This window comes from Electrophorus electricus, chromosome 14 (assembly GCF_041902795.1).
Source record: "Electrophorus electricus isolate QZ-2024a chromosome 14, ASM4190279v1, whole genome shotgun sequence".
Taxonomy (NCBI): Eukaryota; Metazoa; Chordata; class Actinopteri; order Gymnotiformes; family Gymnotidae; genus Electrophorus; species Electrophorus electricus.
The window spans coordinates 1920001-1929968 of record NC_137510.1 but is presented as its reverse complement, the minus strand read 5'-3'; the positions used below and the strand labels follow the sequence as shown (position 1 = coordinate 1929968).

Below are 9968 nucleotides of genomic sequence, written 5' to 3'. Positions count from 1 at the left end.
CTTTTCCTCATTCTCCATTCTTCTCTCCATCACCACCAGGAGCAGAGGTAAGCGTGGCAGAAGACGATCACAAAGTGGCGTCATTCGACCGAAAAACCGCCGGCGCTCATAAAAACACAGGGTCGATCACACCAGTGTACCACTCATGTTGACGTCATGAGGTGGTGACTCTGGACATTCAGGACATGTCTTACTGCAGGTCAGTAAAAGAGTCCCGTGCTTTTGAGAACGTACACCTTGTTCAACCTGGTCTTCTCTCCTGCTGTGTCACGGCTGTGTCCGTGCTCTTAACCCCGTGCTGAGCTCCGGTCTCTGCTGCCGAACTTTTGCAACCTCTTTCCGAGCCCTCAAGACCCTCGCTAATTCTCACCATCCAAATTGAAAATAAACAGTGAAAATGAAGGAGGAAAACTATTCTATAATTACACATCGAGGCCACGGAAAAGCTGTAATCCTCACCACGCAGGCCGATCCCGGCGTTCCAAAAACGTTTATGCTTCCATTAAAGGGATTAGTCAGGCAGAACAGGAGCGTTTAGAGTGCCAGCGGGAGCACAGGAGGGGGACCTGGGATTGCTGGACCTCGTCCCTGAGTTCTGCTTTAATTAGGGCGCGGTGAGGAGGCGGCTGAACAGATCCATACATTACCCGTCAAGGGCCCTCATCTCCAGGCAAGCTGCTTTTATTGAACAGTGTGAAAAACCGTGTTAGGCACCTGGAGGGCTGATAGCTCGGTGAGCCCAGTTAAAGCACCTGCACTTCTTTGGCGCACCTGGTGCTGATATCCAGGTGCGTAGAAAGAACTTCACCTGAAGCAGGTGTGTTGGGTCGGGGCAGGGGTCATGCTGCGTGAGGTCACTGGATCTCCAGAAGCAGGAGAACTTCATCTAGAGCAGGTGTGTCGAGTCGGGGCAGGGGTTACACAGCGCCAGGCAGATGGATCTTCAGACACAGGGTTAGGGACGACAAAAAATAATTGAAGTTGGAAGATAAAATGAAAAATGGAAAATAGCACAAGAGAAGAAGGAATGGCGTTTTCCAGCTGAGCCGGGAAGATGAGCAGATTGAGTCTGCACCTCTGACAGGCGGCCAGCTTTACCCGAAATGTCTGAGAGTGAACAGAGTGAGGTATGCTGAAGCTGGCAGCAGAGAGAGAGAGAGAGAGAGAGAGAGACAGACAGAGAGAGAGAGAGAGAGAGAGAGAGAGAGAGAGAGAGAGAGAGAGACAGAGAGAAAGACAGAGAGAGAGAGAGAGAGACAGAGAGAGAGAGAGAGACAGAGACAGAGAGAGAGACAGAGAGAGAGACAGAGAGAGAGAGAGACAGAGAGAGACAGAGAGAGAGACAGAGAGAGACAGAGAGAGAGAGAGAGAGAGGGAGAGAGAGAGAGAGAGAGAGAGAGAGAGAGAGAGAGACGGGTTTGACAGCGCTGCACGCACGTTACAGCCGATGGAGGAGATTTTTCGCCACTGAACGAAATGGAGCTTCAATGCCTAAAAGAGATAAAGTGTCCAGACGTGGGTAGTGTATTTATGACTTGTTTTAGACGATGACGCTTCTGTGACTGAAATCAGTTTATTACTGGAAGGTTTGTTTGTTTGTTTGTTTGTTTGCCTATCCCTCTGTCTGTCCATCCACAGAGATAAGCATATCCACGGTCCACGGTCCTGTGTTGCTGTGGCTGCCATAGTTTGTTGGGTTGCTGGCATGTCGTCGGTTCTGGTGGTGATCTTCTGTCTGCTTCCGTTCTGGATTGGTACTCATGAACAGAGTGGAGTCACGTCTACAGCAGAAAGTGATATTAATGGATTACTGTCAGGGACACTCACTCGCCTGTACGGTTAATCTCCGTTTAATAGCAGAGAGGAGACTCAGCTAGTGCTGCTGTACCTCTCTGTACCTTGTATTATATGTACTATGGTATCACAACATGATTTTTTTCACATTGTCAGTGCTGTGTGAAAGGGTTAATTAACCTGACAGAGGGTAAAAAAAAAACATCACCAATGTTGTCACAGTTTACACTATTTACAACGAAACAGCTGGTGGTCTTTGCTCCTAATTCCTGACACATTTACAGCAAAGTGATGTTTCTGTTTTTGAGTGAGCGTCACCTGGAAGGCTCCGTCTCCTGTGTGGACATGGTGGGTCAGAGTATCTGCCTTCCTGTTACAATGAAATTAACTTCCGGGCACACTGAAAATTGTTTTACACACACACAGCCACACACATACACACAAGCATAGTTAAACTCTGTGTTTATGCACGAGTGACTGAATGTGCATGTGTGTGTATATGCAAGTGTAAGTTATCATATGCAAATGTAAGTAGTTGGCTATTTATGTGAAATATGTATGTGCAAGTGTTTCATATGTATGTGCAGGTAGAGTGTGTGTGCGCAAGTGTTTCAATGGTTTCGCCCTAAAAAGCCTCTCATACATGCGCGCGCACGCACACACACACACACACACACACACACACACACACAATCTCTCTATCTCTCTAAATCCCTATTTCTTCACCTTAACCACACTAGGTAAGTGCACTCACACATTAGAGAGAGAAAGGCAGGGAGTTATTACCAGGTCAGCCTCAGTTAGGAGCCACTTGATACTGACTGATGGGAGACAGTCGACCTGCAAAGCTTCTAAAACAAGAAGAAAGAAAGAAAAAAGAGGAGAAGATCCAGAGTTCAACAGCAACCGTGGTAGAGCTGCAGCATCCATAATTTCTCCATGCTCACACAGCCACGCATCACGTCCCACTCACTGTGCCTTAACTAAGACGGATGCAGACACCAAATATCCGAATATGGCAGGCAGGCCATGAGAGGCTCCGTAAACGGTCCAAGGCCACACATCTCCACGGGCATCCACGTGCTGCCAGCCCGCATGCACGGCAGAGCTCGAGTCAGCAGGGCCTCGCAGCAGTGGGAAATGAGAGGAACGACCGCGTTAGGCCCTACTGATCTGTCTGCCTTCCCCGCCGGCGTGGCGGACAGATTACGCGCGCACCGCCAAGACGAGGTCAATGGGCGTCCATCAATCAAACGCCATAGCCGCAAGTTAACGGGACCGGCAGCTGTAATAGTGTTCCGGCTTCAGGAAAGGCACTGAACCGCTATTGGAAACTGGTACTTGTAACTGCTATTTGTTAATGGTATTTTTAACTGGTCCAGAGCATTCTTAGTATTCTTAGAATCTTATCTGAATGTCTGTATATATATATATATATATATATATATATATATATATATATATATGTGTGTGTGTGTGTGTGTGTGTGTGTGTGTGTGTGTGTGTGTGTGTGTGTGTGCGTGCGTGCGTGCGCGCGTGTGCTTGTGTGTGTTTATTCTTGTTTGTATCTCAGGGTTACCAAAAATGAACTGTACAAATTTCCAAAGGAATTTTTTTTTCTTGTTTATTTTTGTTTGTACCCTTTGGTTTCTTAAATTAAACATGAAAGTATGAAAAGATTGCATATACCCCATCCTTTCATGAGCTACTTTCCCCAAAACAAGATGGAGTGTTTCATGCAGGCGTTTGCTAAGCCAAAGTGTTTACCCTCTTCCACTGTCCATGGTTTTAGTCTGTAACTCGCTCTCGCACGTGTGTGTGGTTTGTGTCTTAGCAAAGCCTTTCACGTATGGAGCTCAGCACCCCTGCAGATAACTAAGACCACGTCGCTGGATCCATGCCAAGAATATATTAATAAGACTTTCCAGGAGAAATCTCTGTGGGGGGGAGTAGAAACTAATCCATTCCAAGAATCTCCGAAAATGAAAATAAGAAAATGAGCAAAGGCGTATATGGCAGAGAAAGAGTCTCCAAGAAAGCAGCCGTTTGAGTGGTCACAGTCCGTGAATCCCACATGAATGTTCCGTCAGATTGGGGATGTGTTTCCTACTGGAGAATTAAAGCTTGAAAGGGTCTAAGCTGTCTGGGTGGCAGAATTCACCTGAGTTTGTATTACTAACTGAGAGATGGAGAATCGCAGGACTCACCGGAAAGAGGTGGATTCCGCACACGCACACAGTAATCGAGAGCGATGGGTTCGGTTCAGTTTTGCATGTGCATACCAATCACGGCACACCGAGCCTTTCACAGCCGAGGCTTTCACGTTCGGGGGAGAGTTATCATAAATGCTGTGACCATACAGCTCGTCACTCAATACGCAGCAAAGACACACAATCTCCTGCTCATATATGCTGCCATTTAGCATTAAGGTGATAATCTTCTTTGTATTTTTGCCATGCCGCTGGTGGCGTCTGCGTCATACCAGGGAGAGATTCATCAAACCAGAGAACCTGATCGTGTCCGTACGTCTAAAGGCGACAAAGCCGTTATATGCTGATGTGGGGCGATAATATATGTCTGTTTCATTTTGACGATCTCCTGCCAGTGTTAATTAAAATGAACGCTGTCTTGCAGCTGAGGGAGTTACACGCACATGTGCAGATATGCAACCAGTGAATGCGTGATGAGAGTGCAGTTAATTTTAAAATGGTTCTTTAAACACAGCATGCAACGCAAACTATTGCTGGTAGTATTAAACATAGCTAGAGTTTGGCGATCCTGATGGATCCTGTGATGTTTACCTAGCCACATGGACATGGACGTCGGGCCCCTGGCAGAGAGACAGAGAGACCAAGAGAGTGAAGCTACATAGCGCAGGTGAAACCCTGTAGAGACTAAAGTAAGAACATGACCATCAAAACCAATGTGGAACTATAGACTATTCTAGTGTGGGCTTCAGTGTGCAATTACATCTGAATAAAATGTTAAATATTTAACTCAAACAAAATAATTATTTAATTAGTTAAATGAAATTATTACCTCAATAAATCCAAGCAGTCTAATTCGGACCAAAGTCATTTATAAAAAAGTAGTAACAGTTTATAGAAGAATGGAGTGTTTGGAGGTTAACAGGTAGGCCTTACTGATCTTTAATAAAGAGTGTTTATTTCTTAAATTGAGATTAGTGTTAGAGAGAGAGAGAGAGTGTGTGAGTGTGTGTGTGTGTGTGTGTGTGTGTGTGTGTGTGTGTGTGTGTGTGTGTGTGTGTGTGTGTGTGTGTATGATGTCCAGTGTTGGTTCCTGCCTGTTTCCTGTGTTACTGGACTAGGCTCTGCCTGCCAGTGACCCTGAAATGGATTAAGTGGTTTAAAAGATGAATGAATGAATGAATGAATTAATTAATTAATTAAATTGTCATTATTGTACTTGGTTTCAAATTCTTTGCAGTCAATGACTGCCTGAAATCAGCTACCCACGGAAATCAGCAGATGCTGCATTGCTATCTTCCCTGGAGATGTTCTGTCAGGCGTGTAATTCAGCCATTTTCAGTTCCAGCTTGTGTTGAGAACTCCTTCTCTTCCAGTCTTCTGTCAGTGAAACGTGCGCTCAGTGGGGTCCAGGGAAGGTGAGACTTACCTGAATGAGCAACTGTCAAATATCCACATGCGGAAGATTTTACCGCACAACGTTTTCACCATAAGGCCCTACGTCGAGTGCTAAGCAGTTTGTTTAGTCGTTTATTGGCACAGGTGTTAAATTTGCAGAACTGTTTATTGCCACATACTGCTGATGCACAGCATTGAGTTTTGCTTCCTGAGCATTGTGTCAGCTTTTCTTTCTGTTGTCTGTTCTATTCTCTACCTCTAGGCTAAGACACACTGTTCAACAGTTGCACCACAACTGGGAAAATTCCCCAGTTATTTGGATCATGTTTTTATTTGAATAGTACAGAATCTTTATTGTTATTATACCCAGCTACAAAACTTTACATGACATCTCTAGATGTGACAAAGGCAGTCCAGAGAAGGCAAGCAGCAGCAGCACGTTAAAGGTGACGTCGTTCGGGTGTCACATCCCAGTCAGCAGGCAGACAAACTTCTAGCCAGGACAACACCTGCACACGAGCCGATCACGGCCCCCGGTCACGACGCACCTCAGTTAACTTCCCGGTCTTAGTAACACACAGAACACTGATCATTAATCCCTCACACCCGTTCCTCATCCACTCAACGTTATTTAATCCCACAGCTGTGTGTCCCCAGTGCTGGACTTCAGCCTCCCTCAGAGAGTCTCGCCGTGGTTACCAGAAGTCTCCGGCCACACTGATACTAGCCTGTGTCTTTCTTCGTCTGTTTCTGTGTCTTTATTGTCTGGTTTATGTAAATAAACCATCCTGCTACCATCATTTACACCTCATTCCCAGCAAATAACAAAATTAGATTTGTAGTCAAAATGTTCTGATTTTACATTTTTGCAGGATGTTGGTTGTTCTGAATTGTAATCTTAATAAATAGGTAGGTGCTGTATTTCTGAATGTGTGTGTGTGTGTGTGTGTGTGTGTGTGTGTGTGTGTGTGTGTGTGTGTGTGTGTGTGTGTGTGTGTGTGATGTCTTTTATGATGCTATAAGACTTCTTCCTCAGTTGGCTGGTGTTGGGTTTCCAGGTTTGGGAGCCTCATTCCAACAACATGCTACCTTCACCACATGATACAGATCCATCTGCATGTTCTCAATCCCACTGTTATATATCTGCGTTTATTCAAACACTCATTCATGTTCTCAATCCCACTCTTATATATCTGTATTTATTCAAACACTCATTCATGTTCTTAATCCCACTGTTATATATCTGCATTTATTCAAACACTCATTCATGTTCTTGATCCCACTCTTAAATATCTGTATTTATTCAAACACTCATTCATGTTCTTAATCCCACTGTTATATATCTGTGTTTATTCAAACACTCATTCATGTTCTCAATCCCACTGTTATATATCTGCGTTTATTCAAACACTCATTCATGTTCTCAATCCCACTGTTATATATTTGCGTTTATTCAAACACTCATTCATGTTCTCAATCCCACTTTTATATATTTGTGTTTATTCAAACACTCATTCATGTTCTCAATCCCACTATTATATATCTTTGTTTATTCAACACTCATTCATGTCCTAATCCCACTGTTATATATCTGTGTTTATTCAAACACTCATCCGTGCTCTTAATCCCACTGATAAAGATCAGTGCACAGCAATTGCACTTTAGACTAGTCACTAATTTTATTTATTAGAATTGTGGATGTGTGCTTTTTTAATTGCTTCAGTGTTTAAAGACTACAAAGTCTTAGTACTTAGTCTGTAGTATTTCCCCCTTCACAATATGACCAAATACTCATTATTTGCATCAAGTATGAGACAAGATGTAGGATTGAACATATACTTAATATATCTTTATATGTATAGCCTTTGTGTATTCAGACATACTGGCGTTCAAGTACTGCACATCCTAAGTATCAAAGCAAATTCCTGGTATGACACAAAAATTGGTCATATCCCTCAAAAAAACTGCCATGGCCAAGTCAACATGCAAGATGAAGAGTTTTGAATATACCTAGCATGCTTTACGAGAAACCTTTGCAAAAAAAAAGTGGACAAGGAGCCTCATGGTTAAAGATGCATGTGAGACAGGATGAGTTCAGAGTGGCACCAAAAGTCTCTGCACTGACCTCTGTTATGGTAATACGTGCTTACATGGTTGGTCATACAAAATACATGAAAATCATTGATTTTTTGCCTGTTTCATTCTGTGCGCACACACACACACACACACACACACACACACACACACACACGTGTTTAGATTCTGCTATAGCACTTTGAGGAACACACAGACAAACGTGAACAATGCAAACGTCAGTGGCAGCTGTACCCTGTGGCTGCCTGGGAAGGTGGTCTCTGTCCACAGGGAAAGGCCTAGCTGTGTGGAGCCTGTTTCTAGGGGGTGGGGGTGACTCTAGGTCTGCCTCACCTTCACATGCATGTTTTATGTCTCTTGTTCAAAGCAGCCATGGGTCACATCGTATCTGCCCAGCCTCTGTATGCGCAGTCATGTCCTGTGTGCAGAGTGAGGTGGTGGTATGGCAGCGCCACGCTGGCTAACAGCCTCACCTTGCAATTAAGTGTACTGTGCAATTAAGTGGTATTGATTTGTGAGGCTTTTTGTTGCTGACTTTAACTTCAGCACAAGTGAAAATCAAGTGACAACCACAGAAATAACAGATCTGTCTATCTATCTATATCTATCTATCTATATATATATATATATATATATATATATATATATATATATATATATATATATATATATATATATATATATGTCTTTATTTGATTTATTTGTAACAGCCTCAGTAAAATCTGAAATGTTCTGTGCTGTTTTCTCAGCCTGCTTTTAACAGAGAAGATTAGAGGTCAGAGGTTTATGTTTGAAGTTCGCTCGGGGTCCTGCCACTTCTAATGACCTGGAACGTCTTCACAGACCAGATCCAGCCTGCTGGAAACCGGAGCAAATGTGTAGTTTAGCACAGCAGAGGGTCGTATCCAAGGGCAACAGGCCTATTTCTCAGATCATTTGAATTCCGTGCTAAAATGAGTCTTGATCTGTTTTAAGGGGAAGGAGTGTCTAAGCAGTGATGAGTTCAGATCTGAGCTTCAGGTCTTTTTCACACCAGTAACTGTGACGCAACCGTCGCCAGGAGACGCCTGGTAAAAAAAGGACTTAGATGTTTCATTTGCATTCTGCCTTCTATGCTACATTCTGTTAATAATCAACAATGCTATCGATGTATGAACATTAGTCTTCAACGACTTCAGGGTTTCATAAATATTTCAGTTTTAAACATATTTAATGGTTTCTAAAGAGTGTTCATGTTAGGATAAATAGTGACTCTGCACCTTGAAAGGTTAGTTAGTGAGTAGCTCGTTAATCAGATTAGGCTTGAAATTCATATCGATTATTCTATGCACACAGTGAAATGGTTTTTAAAATTTAACTTGTGCAATGCAAACTATGAATAGCGACATTCACCCACTGGCAACCAGATCCATTCCGTTTGTAAACAGCGATTGTCCAGAAGGTACTATGTATTGCAAACCCCTGAAGAAGAGTCCAGGCAGTCCTGAAGAAGTACCAGTGCATTAATGTCATGGTGAACATGCAAATGTGAAGTGTGATCACATTGTTTGCCATTATTGATTGTTAAGTGTAAAAACAGCCGGGACATATCACCCTCAGGCAAAACATGTCCTCTCTGTCCTGGTGTCGCACCCTGTCCCCAGCTGGGTCTGGTGTGTGTGTGTGTGTGTGTGTGTGTGTGTGTGTTTGCTGAGAGACACTTGGCCCTCTGGGCTTACGAGTTTCCTCTGCCTGATGCTAACCCAACCTGCTACACAGCTTGTACTTTAACCAAGACCTGGAGAGAACATAAAGAATGAAACACACACACATACACACACACACACACACACACACACAGAAGCTTCCTATGGGTATAAAAACATCGCTGACTTTTAAACTGTAATGCTCCGGTCTTCATGCATGTCTTGTCCAGGACAGGAAGTTATGGCAGGTGTAAATGGAACAGACAACGTGCCTGTTTAACAGCGAGGCTTGTACAGGGGCTCCACTCCATGGAAGAATCAGATCACACCAATCTGCCCAGCCCTGAGAAGGTCAAAGGTCACCTCCACCTCAATGCAAATGCCGTACGAATAAAGCTCTGTTAAGCACAGATGTCAGTATTATAAGTCAACAGGCATTTCTGTCAAGTAGTCCTCTGACACGCGTATACTGACCAAAAACGTAGTTATCATGGCTAGTTTTTATTTTTAATGCTAGATAAATTGTTTTTACAAATTACTTTTTTTCCTGTGATATTCTGGTCCTGATCAGTATTTAAACAACACATACTTTTTTGAGGGAATTGAGAGGTTATAGGGTTCAATGTATAAAACAAAATAAATAATCTCTGTGATTTCTGACATAAAGAGCCAGGTGTAATTTAGAGCTAAATCTGCCAAACACCTCGGTTTAATCTAGCCGACACAGAAAAACAATCAAGAATAACACATAACACTACACGTTATGAAATGTATCAAAGACATGTTTACT

At 43.2% G+C, this 9968-nt stretch overlaps 1 long non-coding RNA gene across 1 annotated transcript; it reads right to left on the bottom strand.

The window, feature by feature from the left end:
- Positions 1–1407: 1407 nt before the first annotated feature.
- LOC113582155 (uncharacterized) lies at positions 1408–3078 on the bottom strand. Its single transcript, XR_003411127.3, has 4 exons — positions 2768–3078; positions 2581–2645; positions 2113–2194; positions 1408–1781 (listed from the first exon to the last, which is right to left on the bottom strand). It is a non-coding gene; the product is annotated as an uncharacterized LOC113582155 (long non-coding RNA).
- Positions 3079–9968: the final 6890 nt, after the last annotated feature.